Source organism: Dromiciops gliroides, chromosome 3, assembly GCF_019393635.1.
Source record: "Dromiciops gliroides isolate mDroGli1 chromosome 3, mDroGli1.pri, whole genome shotgun sequence".
NCBI lineage: Eukaryota > Metazoa > Chordata > Mammalia > Microbiotheria > Microbiotheriidae > Dromiciops > Dromiciops gliroides.
In genome coordinates, this window is record NC_057863.1 from 84,995,064 (window position 1) to 85,014,751 (window position 19,688).

Below are 19,688 nucleotides of genomic sequence, written 5' to 3' on the forward strand. Positions count from 1 at the left end.
ACTAAGAGCTAGAAAGGTAGAAACAAATGCATCCATCAATTGGGAAATGGCTGGACAGATTATGAAATATGAAAGTGACTGAGAATTACTGAGCTATAAGAAATGATGAAAGAGATATATTCAAAGAAACTTGGTAAGAACTATATGAATTGATGCTGGGTAAAGTATGAAGGACCAGGAGGACTATTTATATATTGACCACAACATTGTAAAGGAAAATAATTTTGAAAGATTTAATAACTGATCAATATCATGACCAATCACCACTTCAGAAGACTCATGATAAACCATGTTTCCTACATCTGAGAGAGCTGATAGACTACAGGTGGAAAACGGGATATACATTTTTAGATACAACAAATCTGCGGTTTGATTATACTATTCATTGCAAGGGACAGCTTTTATTTGAGTAGTGGGAGACTTTGGGTTTATTTGGGTTGTGGGAGAGGGTAAAAGGGCTAATGATAGTGATATACCAAAAAAGAAAATGTCAATTAAATATTTTAAAACTACACAGAAAAAAGTGCAGACAAAGAAGGACAGGGTTGGTACTACCATATTAAATTTAACATATATTTAAAATAAACTTTGTATAATAGAGGCATGGCTTCATATAAAATCCTTATTTATGGTCTTTGTGGAAAGCTTCATATTTGTTAATTGTTTTCTAGTTTATAATAAAACAATTTTTAAAAGAAAGAAATATGACATTCAATGTATTCTGAATAGGGAATGACAAGGGTTTTACTCCATTTAGAATATAAACTCTCATTGGGTCTGTTTATTTTTCTAATAGTATGACATTAAAAATTGCTCACACCTTTAGGTCAGATATATCGTATTTGTACTTGAGAAACTCAGGAGGAATTTGGGGAAACACAAAACAGCAACATTTAAATTCAATTCAACAAGTATTTGAGGAAATCTGATTATATGCTTGTTGCCATGATGAAGGATACAAAATATAATGGACATTTACTGCCTTTGAGGAACTTCTGGTCTCTTTCTTCAATCCAATCCAATTCAATCCAACAAGCATTTGTTAAATTCTTTTAGCATTTTGATTTTGGTGATAAAATAACAAAGTGAAAAAAGAGATCCTGCCTCCAAGGAGCTTACAGGTCTACTATGTATATGTGTAATTGATGAAATGTCAAAATGTGGTAAAGGTTCCCATTTTATAATGAAGAAACAGTCTCCAAAAGGTTAAGCATGGCCTATGATGGCACACTGGATAGAGTGCCAGGTCTGGAGTCATCTTCCTGAGTTCAAATCTGCTCTCAGACACTTCCTAGCTGTGTGACTCTGGGTAAGTCATTTAATCTGTTTGTCTCAGTTTCTTCATCGGTAAAATGAGTTAGAGAAGGAAATGTCAAATCACATTCCAGTATCTTTGCCAAGAAAACCCCAAATGGGGTCATGGAGAGTTAGAAATTATTTTAGGGACAGCTAGTTGGCACAGGGGTTGTAATCAGGAATACTTATCTTCGTGAGTTCAAATCTTACCTTAGACACTTAATAGCCTAGCCTCATACACTTACTAGCTGTGTGACCCATGACAAGTCACTTAACCCTGTTTTCCTCATATGTAAAACTAGCTGGAGAAGGAAATGGCAAACTCCTCCAGTATCTTTGGCAAGAAAATCTCAAATGGAGTCAGACATGTTTGAAATGACTGAACCACCACCACAACTACAACACACAGGTAGGGAGTGACACAACCCACAGTCAAACTGAGATCAGCTATCTTCAAATACAGTTCTCTTTTCACTCTACCATGAGGCAGAAAAAATTTTATGAAACTAGGTCAGACAATATGTCTTGTAGGATGGGCCATCACTTAACTAGGAAGAGGGGTGGAAGTTGGCATCCCAACCACAACAAAAGCAGGAAACTCAGCAAAGACAAGGTAGAAATGAGCCTATGGGGAGACGGGTATAGGGGGAGACAAAAAAAAAATCTTCCATCACAAAACCAAAACAAACAAAACTATTTCTCTCAGTGGAACTTTTGTTCTAACTACCTCTAGAAAAATAGCCTTTCAGCCATGATGACACTGTTGGCCATAACCTATCACACCCAATGATCTGCACCATCCTAAACTCTCTCAGCTTTCAGATCATCTCTTAAACGATTTCTTTTTTTCTGTTTTTTTCATCCCTGACTCCTGTTCCTTCTCCTAACAAGAGAAGGCATGCCTCGAGGGTCAGTCTTCTTTCTGCATTCATTCTCCCTTGCAGAACTCATTTATTCTCAAGGTTTCAAGTCTGACTGTGAGAATAACTCATTTCCCATTTCCAACAAACATTTTTATTTGGATGTCCTACTGTCACCTTAACCTCAACGCATTTTAAACTCAAGTGAACATCTTTGCAAACCAGTTTCCCCTCTGGACTTTTCTATTTGTGTAAACTTTTTGAGATGTGGAGGCAAGCCAGGCATATATTGAGGGGTCACAATTGGGGGAATCAGTACATATAAAAAGAGTGCTATGTAGGTAGACAGAAAAATCAAGGTCGAAGTTCACTTAGGCTAAGATTCAGATACTGGGAAAGGTGAGAAGTCTGCCCTCAAAGGCAGGTATAGGCCAAGAACAAGATGTAAATAGTAGCTCAAGACCCATACAGGAGATAGAGTTGGAGGCTGAGGAACCAGTAATAAGAACGAGTAAAGCCAAGCCAAACTTCTAAGGCAGGCATATCTTATATGCTCCTTCCTTGTGGCCATAATTGTGTTTAGCCCCAGAAGACAGGGATAATCCAAGAGTTGGGGCATAAAGGAAAGGAATGAAGAAGTAGATATACAGGAGACTCCTCACATTCAAGCTTCAAAATCTTGGGACCTTATTTGAATGCCTATTCTCTCCTTAAACTAACTCTTCCCCATCTCTTTCAACATCTCCATCCTATGTCAGTACACTACTACCTATCCTGCCATTGAATAACAGGTTTAGTACTGGAAGGGATATAAAAGGTTATGAATCCAACCCTTATTTTATAGAGGGAGAAAGTAAGGTACAGTCAGGTTGAACATTTTTCTGAGGGTCACAGATTCTAAATGTCTAAAAAGAGAACTTTTAACCTAGACTTTCCTGATCCCAAGTCCAGGGCCCTATCCACTATACCATGATGCTCAATATTTAAATTCAACAAATCTTTAAATGCCTTATGTGCATAGTACTGTGCGAGATACTAGAAGAAATAAAGTTTAGATAATAATAAAAATAGCATTTACATAGTGCTCCCTCCCCCAGTTGATTCACTGACTGTCTAGACTTAAGAAAATGGAACAAAATGCTAATAATGCAGATTAAACTTAAAATTGTATCTTACATAAACGGTACCCTACCCCTACCTCACCAAAGACAGTTGTTAAACAATTAATAGCACACCCCTAGCCCTAAGGCTAGTTAAGTGGTAGAAAATCCCCTAGAAGATGTTTTAAGGTTGGCAAAGCCCTTTACAGATATTATCTTATTTCATCCTCACAATTACCTTGGCAGATAAGGATTATTATTATTATTATTATACCCATTTTGCAGTTGAAGACCTGTCCCTTCTCAAGGTGTTTTTCAGTATAGTAGAGAGACAAGGATGCAAAAAAGGATGAAGTTATCAAACAACTAACTGTATTAAAGAATCCTATAAAATAAGTGCCTTCGAGATTCCAAAAGTGCTACATGAGATCTAATGAAGAAAGGCTTCATGGGGAAACAAATTTGAGTTGAGCCTTCAAGGAGAGAAAGGGCATTTTAGGTATTGGGACCCAGGGCAAAGGGCTATGGTTAATCTCTACATCAAGGGTTCTTAATATGGGCTCCATGGAATTGTTTACTTTTTAAAAATATTTTATATCTGGTTTGCTTTATAATCTTGTATATTTATTTTCTACATTGTCTAAGGTTATTCTGAGAAAGGGGCCATAGCTTCCCCAGAATACCAAAGGGGACCATGATATTTAAAGAAAAAAAAAACGTTAATAACCCCTGCTTTGGGCAAAAGGTCTGTCTACTAGTGCAAGCACCAGCACCAACACTTGTGTGAGACTGAGCCAAAGACCTGATATTCTTCATAGCTGCTCTCCAAAGCACAGAATATTGATGGACCCTGGGCTGCAGGGAGAGACAAATTGGTACATACACATAGAGTGAGGATAAAAAGCTAAGATCCTCTGTATCTTCCCCCATGCTAAGATACAGTTCTATGCCAATAAAGGGATTCCAATATTTTTTTCTTGAATTAGAGAATAAGTGAATGTATGTTCTTTGATCTGTGAAGGAAAAGTATGACTACTCAAAACATGTTGCATATCCAGTACTCCAAAAAAAAAAAAAAAAGAATGGGGAGGTTGTCAGTACAAACAATTAGGAGAAGACAAGCTAACCTGTTTGATGTACACTGCCTTCTGACCTCAAATCTAGGCATCCAAGCTCCCTATGTAGGGGAGAGTTAGATGCCATTTCAGTAATGTTGCAACTCCTTTCTTGTCTGTACCCAGGGAATGTGGGAAAGCACACAGTTCTACCCCTGTGGAATCCAGTAATAGCACACCTCTGACAGTCTTATCATGTAATCACGAATTTGGAATGACATAAATTCACTTACAGTTGGAAGAGCAATGAAGCTAAAATAACTATGATCACTAAAGCAATAATTTCAGGAAACTCAGAGCTACCTAGAAGGAAGGCATACAGAGTTGGGATGGCATTGACTTATCACGTGTGTGTAAAGTGCTATTTTTATTCGGTGCTGTGATCTGATTTTATTGAAATATACACTTAATTTCCATTAAAGAACTAGGATGAGGATTCACAGGGTTGTTTTTTTTTCTATGACTCCTCTAATCCACTAGCTTTAAATTGGTTAATGGGATAATAAAATGATGAATTTATTGGCCATGATGACCCACGAAACAAATAATACAAAATAGTCCCAAGTCCTGGGCAAGCTTCCTCTCTTACACAATAGCAGTGACACAAAGAAGGAAAGTGGGTATTGGGTGCAGAGAATCACACTATTTTTGAACTGTCTCCAACCATTAATTTAAGTGCTGGTTGTCTAACATGTAAGATTAACCAACAAATTGAAATGCAATTAGAGGAACTAAACTCTATCCGCATCAACAGAACTGCCTGTGCTATTTAGGTCTCCAAGTTTGTGGCTGGGTTACTGGTGAGGAGAAAGAAATAAGAAAATAATGAACATCCATGCCATGCACATTTCAGAATTATGAGGAAAACCCACTTTTTCTAGGTCACGGCCAAGAGCACTAGTTAGAATAAACTGGTCCATTATTTCCTTCTACATTATTATCCTGGCCATTGGCATTTGACCATATTCAAACAATGACTGTGTCCTGCTTTGCTGTGGCACCTCATGAACAGCCACACTCCCTGGGCAATTCCAAGACAGTTTTCAACTTCTTACACTAATCATGGGCTTTCAGGTATTGGTTGATACTTCATTCCAAGTGACTACCAAAGAGAAGGACAAACATTCTTTTGTTCTATGGCCCAGGTGGGTTGTCCGGACATATTCTTGTGGTTGAGACTGCTTCAGCATTTGACCTTTCCATCTCTAGTACCAGATACCCTAGCTGTGTCCAATTATCATCCCTATTCCAGGGGCTACACATCCATGTTGTGATAGCCTCCTGATTGTTCTTTCTGACTCAAGTCTCTTTGTACTTCTATACAATCTTTGCATAGTCACCAAAGTGATTTTCCTAAAGCATAAATTCAACCAAGCCATGCTTCTACACAATGAACTCCAATGGTTCCCTATCACCTTAGGCTCAAATATGAATTCCTGTATATAATGCTTAAAGCTTTTTATTACAATCTACCTTTCCTTCCTTTGATATATAACTTGGCTCCATGCATTCTATGGTTCAATCAAACTGGTCTTTTAATAACTTGACACTATCACTATGCTTCTGCACTGACTATTGCTTGATATGAAACATTCTCCCATTTTTACCTGAGCCATTTAAAATCCATGGTTTCCTTCAAAACATGGCAAAATGCCGCTTTTTCTGGCCCCACAAGCTCTCCCCCAAGTTTAGCCAATTAGCCTGTATTGGGTTTTATGTGTCCTTAATATATGGGTCTTCTTGCATACTTGTGTGTATTTGTGTATGTGAATTCATACAGTGTATGCATCCTTTCCCTCCATTAGAATAGAAAGTCCTAGGGGCAGCTAGGTGGTGCAGTAGATAAAGCACCAGCCCTGGATTCAGGAGGACCTGAGTTTAAATCCAGACCCACACACTTGACCCTTACTAGCTGTGTGACCCTGGGCAATCACTTAACCCTCATTGCCCTGCCAAAAATAAGGAAAAAAAAAGAATGGAAGGTCCTTAAGGGGAGGAACTGTTTGCCATTTGTCTTTGAATCCCTACTACATGGTGCCCTATACATAGTGCTGAATTACTGACTGTTGATTAGGGATTGACTAATATATTAAAATGTTTTCAATGTTATAATTTAGGATTCCAAAGAAAGTATTGTTCATGCCTTATGAGCCTTCAATGTCAAAGCTACACTGCTTGTTCCTATTTGATGTCTGTAACACTTAACATCTTATCCAAAGATGGGTTGGAGATAGCATGGCACTTAATAGAGTCACTTGAAAGTGCTTGATATATGTGCACACAATAATCTTGTTTAAGCATATCAATTTTATAAATTGAAATGGAAAATATCATCAGCTGTGACCCTATTTTTTTTTTTCAAATCCAAATGAACCAAAACATACAATTACATACTATGTATCTAAAATTTTGGCTTAGTGGGCAGTGTACTGGATCTGGAATCAGTAACACTTGGGTTTAAATTCCACTTCTGATACCTACAGTAGTGGGCAAATTTCTTTAGTCAAGCAATATTTTTAAATGGTATAAATTTGTGATAGTAATAGTTATGCATAAATGCTTCTAATGACATTAGGCTTACTCAGAAGTTTGACCTGACCAGAAGAAATCAGATAGAGTTGGTTTCCCCATTAATTATATTTAGTTAGGGGGCAGCTAGGTGGTGCAGTTGATAGAGCACTGGCCTTGGATTCAGGAGGACCTGAATTCAAATCCAGTCCCAGGCACTCAGCACTTACTAGCTGTGTGACCCTGGGCAAGTCACTTAACCCTCATTGCCCTGCAAAAGGAAAAAAAAAGAAAAAAATTATATTTAGTTCTCTTTCAGTTGCTCTCTTTTGATGTTTTTAATTCTGTTGTTTTTAAGAATGGATATTACTGGGGCAACTAGGTGGTACATTGAATAGACCACCAGCTGTGGAGTCAGGAGGACCTGAGTTCAAATCTGACCTCAGTCACTTGACACTTACTAGCTGTGTGACCCTGAGCAAGTCACTTAACCCTAATTGCCTCACCAAAAAAAAAATGGGTATTACTCAGAGGAAATTACAAAATTTGTAGCTCTTCAGAGCATACATCAATAAGTATTAAAAATATTGCAATGGATGTTAGTGTGGAAAAATCAAACATTTCAGGATCATTCCAACCCATAATAAAGCACGATCAATTGTAATAAAGTGCAAAATACAGTAAAAAATGAAAAACAATGCCGGGAATGGACAAACTACTGCTAAAATAAAGGCCGATTAATTCTCAGAAAATAAGTGGAAACCTTCAGAGAACCCTGGAAATTAGTACAATCGTTACTTATTTCTCTACAATGTGGCATAGGTTTTTTAAATTTGGAAGACCTTCAAAAGAACAGTTTTTTGGTTTTTTTTTAAAGTATGAAGAAAAAAAACACTTGTCATCAGCAAGACAACTGAAGGATTAGAATACTGAAGTTTGGGGAAAGGTACTTTTTACTGACGAAACTCACTTTTTTTATTCAAATTTATACCAAATCCACTGAATGAAGTCTAGGTGATACTGGAAGATCATCTTCACCAAACTATTAAACATCCACCAAATTAAATGTTTTAGAGAGTTTTTTACTTTTAGAGAGCCTGGAAGTCTTTTCCCTAACAAGGTAATGATGAACTCTTGATATGTACATTGACATACTGAGAAAGAATTGTTCAGGAATTACAGGAACTCCCAAGTGGAAAAGGAACATTGTAACACAACTATATAGTATGTCACATGTCATAAAAGGTGAAGGAATTTATATTTATTCACTATGTAGAGATAAAAACAGGATTTGATGTACAGGGAAGTCATCTGACAACATTACTAACAACCAATGGATTGTGGTCAAGGCTAGATTTGGAAAAATGAACTCTTTGTCAAAGATATGACTGTAACTAATGTGATTAAAGTGTGGTTTCATGACAAAGAATTAAAGAATATATCAGAATCCTGAGAACTCAATGGCAATGTAACGATTGGAATGACGCCACCTGCTGGATACTTACTGTAGAAGAGTTCTGCCCATGAAGGGAAGGTCTTTGAGGGCAAGACCAGGAGTCAGGAAGTGACGCGGGCTAGTGGGAGGAGGAAGGAAGAGACTGGCGCTCAGTCTCGCTCTCTTTCCTGAGGACGCTGGCGGAGAAGGGAGCTAGAAAGGTGCTCTCCCTTTAATAGATAGGAATCTAGGCCTTTCTCTCTCTCTTTACCAAATTCTTATTCTCCTTAATAAATGCTTAAAAGTCTAACTCTTGCTAAAGCTTATAATTTATTGGCGACCACTCATTAGATATTTTAGACAGACTAGCTAGAATTTTAACCCTTAACAGATGGCTGACCACGAAGAGGAAAGCTAACCCTCAGTCTTCTTCTGATCTACTGGTTGGGTAAGAAATTTCCCCTCCCTCTCCCTTTAACTGCTAAGTACTGGTGTACTGGCTGTGTTTTCCTTTAAATTTTTTCGAATGGACCTTTTAAACTCCCTAATTACCCTATTTTTTATTTTAGTCTGTTTAACCAGACAAATGGGAGATAAGATCATGTTAATGCTTTGTTTTTGTGGATTTTCTATTTTTCTTTTTATTTTTGTTAAAAGAGCCAGCAACTTACTCACACAAGGAAATATCTCTCCCTCTCCCAACCATGCTTTTTCAGAGAAACCTGAAGAGATTCCTGCAGCTTTTCCCAGTTCTAACACTAATTGTTGCTCTAATTTTGCATGCCTGGAGGCAATGACCCACCCTCTAGAAGCTTTTAATCCCCTAGTACCTGGAGGCAAAGTGGGGGAAGAGGAATCCAGGCCTGAGTTCAAAATCAAGTCTGATTCAAATTGCTCTGGTCCCTCCCCTCCTCTCCAGACCCCACCCTCTACTCCTCCTATGGCCAAGCTTCCCCTGCCTGGGAAGTCCAGAGATCTGGTACGCATGCTCAACTTTTTCTACCTGCATTTGCAGCTTCAGGCTCAGCCCTTCCCCGGCCTGGCTGTGCTTCTGAGACAACCTTAGAAAACCCTTTAAATTCCAGATATGCTCGATTTGTTCATAATTTTGCTAACCTGCTTTTGTCTTTAATTAGTAATCTTATAAAGCATTTGTATGGTGAAAAGACTGACAGACAATATAGAGGGGTTAAAGAAGAAAAACTTAAGCCGAATAAGAATGACAATCATCAACATAGTTCAAGACTCCGCTTCTTTTGCCATGGAAGGGTATATATTTTACAGAAATGTAGAAGTAAGCAGCAAGGTATTGATATGAGTATTGGGGATTTTAGATATCGGAATCAAAAGTGTTCTAAATTCACTCAGATTATTAATAGTATCAGTTCAGAGGTTACATAGGATTTCTATGCTATTACATATACATTTTGAAATTAATGGTATGGGTTTATTTTCATAGAGATTTTAATGCTTTTGAGATTGTGTCTTATACTTAGTTTCTAAAACAAGGAGAATATTTGTAAAAGCTTTTTATAGTCATGTGATCAAGTTTATATTTTATAATACTCTTATTGATATTAAGTTCATATTCATTTAGATTTCCTTAGTTTGAATTTCACTGTATTTTATTGTTCCATGTGTATTTTCTTCTATTCATTTGTCTATCTAATTTTGAAACATTGCAAGATGGTTTTGATTTTATTATACAATGTTAATTCTAGGAGTATTGTGCTCCCATATTCTGAGTTATTTGTTTTTGTTATTTTTTCTCAACTGATTATTTGATCAAACTCTTTAAAGCATTTCCCTGGCAAATTGTTTGCCATGGCAAGTGTAAATTGATTCTAGAAGTATTATTTTTGATAAGCATATTCCAAAAAAAAAAAAGAGAGGAACATTTGTAAAAGTTGTCTTTGAGATTGTGTTGTGCTTTAACTTGTATTTAAATATGTTCAGATTTTTCAAAAAAGTAATTGTATACTAAGTTAAAAAAGGGATATTATTTGAAATTGTTGCATAATTATATATTGTGTTCTGAGTCAAGATGTATTCACATTTTTTGCAATCATTTATTATCCTCAATTTTTAAATCCATATGAGACTTGGATTATGGGAACTTATCATTTAAGACATTAATTGCCTTTATTCTGAGTTATCAGATGCCAGTTGGCCAAGATGCCATCCAATCACAAGAGGAATACATGCAAGAGCAGACACTGAACTGTCACATGAGGGGAGAAATGCATGAAGTCAAGGTATGGCCGAGGGAACAGCTTTTGACTAATGTTGAGGTTGGATTCTCTTGGTTTAATATTTTATTTTATTTTTCCCCACAATATTGTACAGATGGCTGGAAGTATTCATCCCACCCATCTCACTCCTACACCTGGCTTCTATGCTCCCTCCTATATGCCTGATGCCATGGACATCTCAATCCCATGCATCTGATTAAGTCTGACTCAGTTTCCTCCAATATGTTCGGTGGCATGGACATATATTCCATCCACCTATTTTAAGCCTGGCATACTGCATGGACAGTACATATTGCTCAAGTGTGGGAATGCTCATATCCCATCATTTCTCTGTTCTTTTATGGTAACCCCCATAATTATCTCAGGTGTCATGATAAATAACAGTGTTGAATTTGGCCTTGATACCTGTTACCAATTATATTAGATTTTTTAATTTCTCATAATGGCATGAGGATAATTAGGCAGATGATGCAAAAAGTGATAAAACAAAGATAAAAATTATTTTTATTAATTAATATCGCAGCAATTGTCTTCTCAATTACCCTCCATGAGGGGGGACTATAGTAATATTATAATTTTAAAGAATGTTTTAATTTTTGTTTTATTATATGTTTCATGTGTAACAACTAAGATTCTGAATTCCCTTAGACATGTTTTTGAGAACTTTCATTGTTTGATTTGATTATTGACAAAGCTATTTTAAAGTTGTGTTAAGCTCAATTTTGTAGGAAATTTTCCTGGCTGATTACCAGCATCCACACATCAACCCCTGAAAAGACTTCCATTCCATGACTACACCTAGAGGACATCTGAGAAAAGACTTTCAGAGACTTTAAATGAACAGTTTTGATTTGTTGTTTTTTTTCTCTTTCTGTTATAATATACACCATCTGTAACATGTATTCTCTGCAGAGGCCCTCCCTTTGCAGGACTAATGTCAAAGCGTCGGTTCATGAGGACAAAAAAAAAATCGCCCCTCTGGACAAAACTTTCCTCTCTTCCTTTTCTATATTGTTGTTCACATATTATTAGTTAGCAATAGTTATTATATTCTTTTTACTGTTCCGTCAAGGAAACATTTTGTTTCTTGAGGAACAACAGGGGGGACACTGTAACGATTGGAATGACGCCACCTGCTGGATACTTACTGTAGAAGAGTTCTGCCCATGAAGGGAAGGTCTTTGAGGGCAAGACCAGGAGTCAGGAAGTGACGCGGGCTAGTGGGAGGAGGAAGGAAGAGACTGGCGCTCAGTCTCGCTCTCTTTCCTGAGGACGCTGGCGGAGAAGGGAGCTAGAAAGGTGCTCTCCCTTTAATAGATAGGAATCTAGGCCTTTCTCTCTCTCTTTACCAAATTCTTATTCTCCTTAATAAATGCTTAAAAGTCTAACTCTTGCTAAAGCTTATAATTTATTGGCGACCACTCATTAGATATTTTAGACAGACTAGCTAGAATTTTAACCCTTAACAGCAACTTGCATAAAGCAAGTAATTATCACAAATGGATGATATTTTCCAGATTAATTATTTTTAAAGATTTGAAAATTTGTAAGATTTATGTTGGAGGTTAATAAATGTAATTATTTCACTTTGTCCCAGTTGATGTGCATACAGGTAACCTTCTATGGTGACCAATGTACAAGGCCTCTCTGAACTCCTTTCACAAGGTTGTTGGAAGGCTTAAAAATGATCTCTACACACTGTAAAGGATTTTACTGTGGCAATTACTACTACTACCACCACCACTACTGGTTGCAGAGAAGTTTAAGAAAATTTCTGCCTACAAAGAATGTACAAGGTAGCTGAGTGGTTCAAGATAGAGTGTCAAGCCTGGAGTCAAAAAGGCTCTTCCTGAGTTAAAATCTGGCCTCAGATACTTATGAGCTGTGTGACACTGGGCAAGTCACTTAACCCTGTTTGCCTCAGTTTCCTTAGCTGTAGAATGAGCTGGAGAAAGAAATGGCAAACCACCCCAGTATCATCACCAAGAAAACCCCCAAATGGACTCACAAAGAGTTAGACATGACTGAGCAACATAAAAGGAACTTACAATCTATATAGGTAGACAAGGTATTGATGAATTGGAATCTTAAAAGGTGAAATATCACTAGTCCACATATTAAGAAAACTGAAAGACTGCCAGTTATTTTTAATTACTTTCTTGATTTGATAGGTAGTGGTACAACTCTCATTCTTGGTTGGTTAAGTGATTTGCCTGGTTAATTGGCATAACAAACAAGCCTCTGGTACATGTTAATGAACACTGGATTGTGTGTTTTGACTTCCCCCTTCTCTGAATCCTCTCAATCAATGATGTAGGAGTAATTATAATTTACTTTAAAAGGAAATGTCCAGGGGGCAGCTAGATGGCGCAGTGGATAAAGCACTGGCCCTGGATTCAGGAGTACCTGAGTTCAAATCGGGCCTCAGACACTTGACACTTACTAGCTGTGTGACCCTGGGCAAGTCACTTAACCCTCATTGCCCCACCAAAAAAAAAAAAAAAAGGAAATGTCCATAACTTGAAGAACTGACCTGAAATGAACACCTGGAAGTCAAGGTAGACTAGAAACAATTTCTGCAAGAAGCACTTTGTGAAAGATTTTGTCCAAATGCTGTAAGTGGGACTTAAGAATCAACTCCTTAGCAGGTCCAAGAGAACAAGTCAGGATCAATTTTTTCCATTAAGGTAGGCTTCACTTACTGCATTTCAACCAGTTTTTAAAAGTGGTGAATTTCAGAAAAAAACCTGGAAAGACTTACATGAACTCATGCTGAGTGAAGTGAGCAGAACCAGGGGAATATTATACACAGTAACAGCAACACTGCGTGATGGTCAGTTATGACACTTAACTCTTCTCAGCAATATAATGATCCAAGAAAATTCCAAAAGAATCACGATGGAAATCCCCATTCAGAGAAAGAACTATAGAGTCTGAATGCAGATGGAAGCATACTATTTTCAATTTGTTTGTTTGTTTTCATTTGTGGCTTTTCCCTCTTGTTTTTTTTTTCTTTCACAAAATGACTAATTCAGAAATATGTTTACATTATTACAGAAGTATTCCCCATATTAGATTACTTGCTGTCTTGGGGCAGGGAAAATGGGAAGAGGGAGGGAGAGAAGGAGAAAAAAATTAAAACTCAAATTCTTATAAAAATGAATGTTGAAAACTATCTTTACATGTAATTGGAAAAAAATTAAGTACTACTTACAAGAAAAAAAAAAGAAAAAGAAAAAGAAAAGGTATGGAGCTGGAAGAGGCCTTAGGGATCTTTCGGTTCAATTGCCTCATTTTACAGATGAAGAAAAGAAAGGCTAGTCCAGAACAGTAAAGGGACCTTCTCATAGTTACCCAGTCAGTCTTGTAGCAGATCAGGCACTTGAATCCAAATTTTGACTCCAAATCCAGTGTTCTTTTCACCAAACTCAAGTTATCTAAATAGAGAGGGCCCTGAACTGTGTAATAGATTGGAAAGAGAACCAAACATGAATCTGACCCCAGGTTCTTATCCCAACTTTGCCACTCACTTACTTGTATGACTTTTGTCAAGTGACTTAACGGACCTTAGTTTGCTGATATTAAATTGGAGATAGTAAAATTGTACTATCTAACTCATGGGGTTGTTATGAGGAACAAAAGATACAATTTATAGAAATTGTTTTGTAAATTCTGATGTTCTATATAAAAATCACTTTAAGGATTTTTATTATTATAATTAGCAATGGGGGCCTGGGGGAAATCATAAGGCATATCTTTAACAAATTCCTTTGTGTTTGTGTATAAACCTTAAGTCTTTTTAGATAGTTAGCTAAAACCTCTTTAAGTCACTGCTTAGCCACTTGGTTGGAGCGTGAGATATCAAATCATGTGGACTTTTAATTCTCCTTATAATGGGAAAAGCCCTGTTCACAGACCGGATGGGATATATGAGGATAATGGATTTGGGCTTTAAGTATGTTCTCAGGGGAAGGAAAAGGTGATTCAGGTTGGGGGTTGGAGACAGTAGCATTTTAAAATTTAAATTGGCCCTAAATTATTTGGAAGGGAAAGCAGATGGATGATCACTGATTACTAGGCACGTTAATGGATTTTTTAAATGTAAAAGATAAACATACATTATATGGTCTTTTCTTGAAACCAATCTAATATAAGTTACTACTTTTAGAAATGTATTTGCATCATACAGTTTCTTCCAGGAGATTGGGTAGCCTTTCATGGTGTTTCAAAGAGTACTACAATGAAAACGGAATACTAAAGAAATCCACAAGGATACTTAAATTAGATATATAGGGTGGGTAAAATAAAATAGATTTTAAGATACTATATATCATATTTCATCAATTGAATGATCAAATATCATCTTTTGGTAGAGTATTCAAAGACTCCTAGATTAATCTGAAATTTGAGAATCCCATCCTCATTTATCCATTATGAAATCCAGCCTTAGACACTTATTAGTTGTATAACCTTGGGCGATTCATAACCCCTGTTTGCCTCAATTTCCTCAACTGGAAAATAGAGATAATAATAGCTGCACTTGTCCCCCAGGATTGTTGTAAGATTACTATTTGCAAAGTTCTTAGCACAGTGCCAGGCACATAGTAAATACTTCATAAATGCTAATAGTTGTTGTTGATGTTGTTATGTGATATAACATTTCATTATCATCTACCTCGTCTTTCCATTTTAAAAAACTGACTTTTTTATATCACAGACAAATTTAAAAAGCGTGAGATGCCTATCCAAAACCCGTTCCATCTACATCATAAATAATTAGTCGGATTAAACTGATGTCTCTTTTGAGACTCTAAATTCCTCTGTAGAATGAAACCTGTACTAGGAGAGGAAACACTATTTATCTGGGTTCTCAGTGAAATGCTCAAAGCATTGGAGAAGGATAAGAAGTACAATGCACAAGAGAGTTTCAATAAAAAGGAATGAAAAGAAAAGCTCAAGACATGTCACTATTGGAGCAGCTCTTCCTTCAAATGCTGAGTATGAGAAATGGCAAAATATAAATTTTAAGGAGACAGATTTGGCTTTGAAAACCTTAGTGACACGCAAAGAAGAATGCCAAGCTAAGCTTTTCTCATTCTCTTATACTCGGGATTACCTCAAGAGCTCCAGGGTCAATGATGCGCTGGGTGAATTTGAAAAGAAAACAACAAAATCTGTTTTCAGGCCATGCAGCAAAGTGGTGAACACACCAGATTTATAAACAGACATTAAGAGCCAGAGATTCAGCTGGGCTCACTTAGCCATGTGATTCTGGACAATTTGTTTAAAACTATTTCAGTCTCAGTTCCTTCAGGTATAAAGAAAAGAGAATGATAATTTAATAAACACATTTTTGTAATGACATAAGTGTCATTAATTTGAAAAAAATGCTGATGAGCAAAGTTCACAAACAGATCCCTGGGACAACCCACTTGAGAACCCTTCCCAAGTGAACCCTGACTAAACCTTAAACCGAATCTGAATCCACTGACATGTATAACCACCCACGTGGCATCTCTTGATTGTTACAGTATCAGAGAATGGTCAAGAACTTGCAGAGTTTGAAGGGAGTGTGGTGGCCAGCCAATCCAACAGATACCTAACAAAATCTTTTTGACAATTGGAGTGATGTCACCTGCTGGAGAGTTACTGTAGGACAGCTCTGCCATGAGGAGAAGGCATCTGAGGGCAAGCCATGTGGCTTGGAAGGTCAGTTCCTTGGTGTCAGGAAGTGATGGTTGATGTTTCTGGTTGAGAGAGGAGGCTTCTGGGAGGAGGAAGGAAGCATTGGGTCCTTTTTGTTCCTGATCTTGCTATGGCAGGTCGGATGATGGGGTCTCTTAGAAATAGTTAGATTTTTACCTTTCTCTCTGATCATTAGATCCTAATGCTCATTAATAAATACTTAAAAATCTAAACTCTTGCTAAAGCTTCTAATTTATTGGCGACCACTCATTAGATTTTTAGAGAGTATAGCTAGATAGCAACTTTATAATCTTCACTATTATATAACTGACAGTTGGTCATTCTGCTTCTGTTTGGAGACTTCCAATGAGGGGTGGGGAACCTACCACTCCATGAAGTAGTCCATTTGACTTTTGGAGAGCTATAGTGATTAGGATGTTTGAGAGTTTTTCTCCTCTGAAATCAAGCCTAAATTTGTCTCATTTTAACTTCCACAAGTTTTTCCTGCTTATGCTCTCTGGGGCCAAGGAGAGTAAGTCCAACCCCTCTTCCTCCTCTTTGTCATGACAATCCAAGAAAAACTACCATATTCTCTCTGGATCTTTTCTTCTCCAAGATAAACATGCCTGCAATTAATCCTTATTCAAAGTGTTCCCAAAATCTTTGTACAGCTTTATGCTCTTAAATCTTTTTTTTTTAAGCTACTGAAATTTAAAACTGTATTAAGACTTTTGTGACACTTTGTTGGTCACAGATTCAAGGCCTTTAGCAACCTAGTGGCCATTCTGTGGATGTTCTAAAGTTTATCAATGTCCTTGAAAAGTGGCACTCAGAAACACACTCAGTACTCTAGATGACTTAATTAAATTGAGCTGCTTGTTCTTTTAGTGCCCTAAAATATAATTTGTAGAGTCCATGACTTGAACTCACTGAAGGCTATTAGCCTTGTTCTCATTTATACTGAGTTTCTATTTACTACTTTCTCTCATTCTTCCCAGTCTACTTTGAAAGTTTAAGCTTTCATTTTTATAAAATCCTTTGGAAATTTCAACCAGGAAATATTACATAATGATTGAAAATCATGTTTTATATGTATGAAGATTCACTACTGGCTGATAAAATAGAAAGCAAAGCCAACCAGTTTTAGACTGACAGAACTAGATCCAAATCTTAGCTATGTGGCAAATGAATGGAACACTCAGCTAAAAAAAAAAAAAGTAATGAGAATTCATGTGAGCTTATGTTCTTTAAGTATATTGACTACATCATGGGATACTTTTAGGTGTATGTGTGTGTGTGTGTGTGTGTGTGTGTGTGTGTGCGTGCATGTGTATCTACCCAACTATCCATAAATCTCTATCTCTGAAAAGTTTATTAACTTTTTAAAGCCAATACAACACTATTCCCAAACAAGACATTAAAAAAAAGTCTGAATACACAGTGAACATTATTGGATTAAATCAATCCAGCTTCTAAATGAGGCTTACTAATAATGGAGCTGCTTAGGTCTTGTGAAAATATGGCTCAATAGGATTTTAGGGGCTAATGTATGTTGCCCACTCTGGTTTCAAGAGAAACAGTATCAGGAACTATATCTGAATCAGTGCTAGAGTAAACCCAGGGGGGGAAATGAGAAAAAATTGAGAAAATGAAATAGATGTGATAGGAAGGTGATTGTACTTCAGGCCAAATGAATGAATAGCATGGGTCTGCTTTTAGACTAGGTTTCTTATATCTAATTTTGTTCTTACTCCTAATAGGTACATACACATGAAGCGGTAATAAAGGGAAATGAGATATTTAGTTTCAGTATGTATCTTAATTTAATTTATGAAAATACTATTGATATGCCATTGCCTTGGCAACTTGGCATTTGCACAAAGGACATGCATTCCCACCATTTCACTTCATTTCCTTTGGCCCTCATATTATTTATTACCTTAGCATTGTCACCAAGTTCTCAGGATACTGATACAAATCAAAGTCTCATTACAGTGAAGAGTGATATAATGTTAATGTAAGACCATTTTGTGAAAAGTAGCTACTATGAATGCTTGGGGCCTGAAATGAAATGCAAAGATACAGATTTTATTTCTTTTTACAACAAAATCTATATTTTCTTTTTCTTTTTTTTTCTTTTTAAAATAACAACCATTTGCTACCTTCCCAAATGCACACTCAGAGAGGAAAAGAACATTTCAGGAGCAGGTCTGTATAGGACCAGGATTTATAAGACATTTTTTGTAACGTGGTACTAACAACCTTCTAAATGATTAAACATTCTTATCCCAAAGCACTAGCCTTAAGAATAGAACAGAAGAGCCTTAAGAGAAGAGAGGGACATCTCAGGCCTGAAGGGAGTACTTTTAATAATTAACATAGCATCCTGGGATTGCAGGTTTAGAGCCCAAAGGGACCTTGGAAATTACTTAATCCAATCTCCTCATTTTACAGAAGAGGAAACTAAGGTTTTGAGGCAAGGCACAATTTGTCCAATCTCACACAACCAGAGCTGGGATAGTGTGCCCTAGGTCCTGATAAGCATTGAGGAAAATCTGTTCAGACCCTGAAAAATAAATCTTGGTATAAAATCACTTGATATATTTTTGCACTCCATTTTTGTAATCCAGCCCAGATTGCCAAATTGAGAAAGAGCTTTCCACGTTTCTCAACAAAATTCAATGAAAAATCATTGTTCAAAGCAGACTAAAACAGGGATGAGACCTCCTTGGGAAGGAGCGATCTTTGATTTACTGCCATTGTTTAGGAGGACATGGACTGGAAGCATGTTTCATTACCTCTTGGAGCTAGGATGCCGCTATATCAAGCACCTAGTCATTAGCTTTATGTTTATTTATTTATTTTTGCAGGGCAATGGGGGGTTAAGCGACTTGCCCAGGATCACACAGCTTAGTAAGTGTCTGAAACTGGATTTGAACTCAGTACCTCCTGAATCCAGGGCCGGTGCTTTATCCACTGCGCCACCTAGCTGTCCCTAGTCATTAGCTTTAAATGGCACATAAAGAAATTACCAGGTGGTTACATTTTAAAGGCTATCTAGTAATTTAGATACATATTACTAATAATGATTTGTTTCACTTTGATTCACACACTTTTTATTTGTTTCTAAAGTTTAAAAAAAGAAACTGATTGTGGAATTCAATGTAGTAGAAACAACCATAAACTTTTATAATGCCTTGACTGCTCAGGTTGTATAATGAAAATTTCTTCCCAAAGTACATGTTTTTTTTTTTTGTTTGTTTTTTTTTTTATTTTTTTTTTTTTTTTTTTTTGTGGGAATTGGGGTTAAGTGACTTGCCCAGAGTCACACAGCTAGTAAGTGTTAAGTGTCTGAGGCCGGATTTGAACTCAGGTACTCCTGACTTCAGGGCCGGTGCTCTATCCACTGTGCCACCTAGCTGCCCCCAAAGTACATG

The 19,688-nt window shown here is 36.9% G+C and overlaps 1 protein-coding gene across 1 annotated transcript in view; it reads right to left on the bottom strand.

The window, feature by feature from the left end:
• Window positions 1-19,688, bottom strand: part of PARD3B (par-3 family cell polarity regulator beta) — a 1,353,776-nt gene that overhangs the window by 745,869 nt on the left and 588,219 nt on the right. The window lies entirely within an intron of this gene.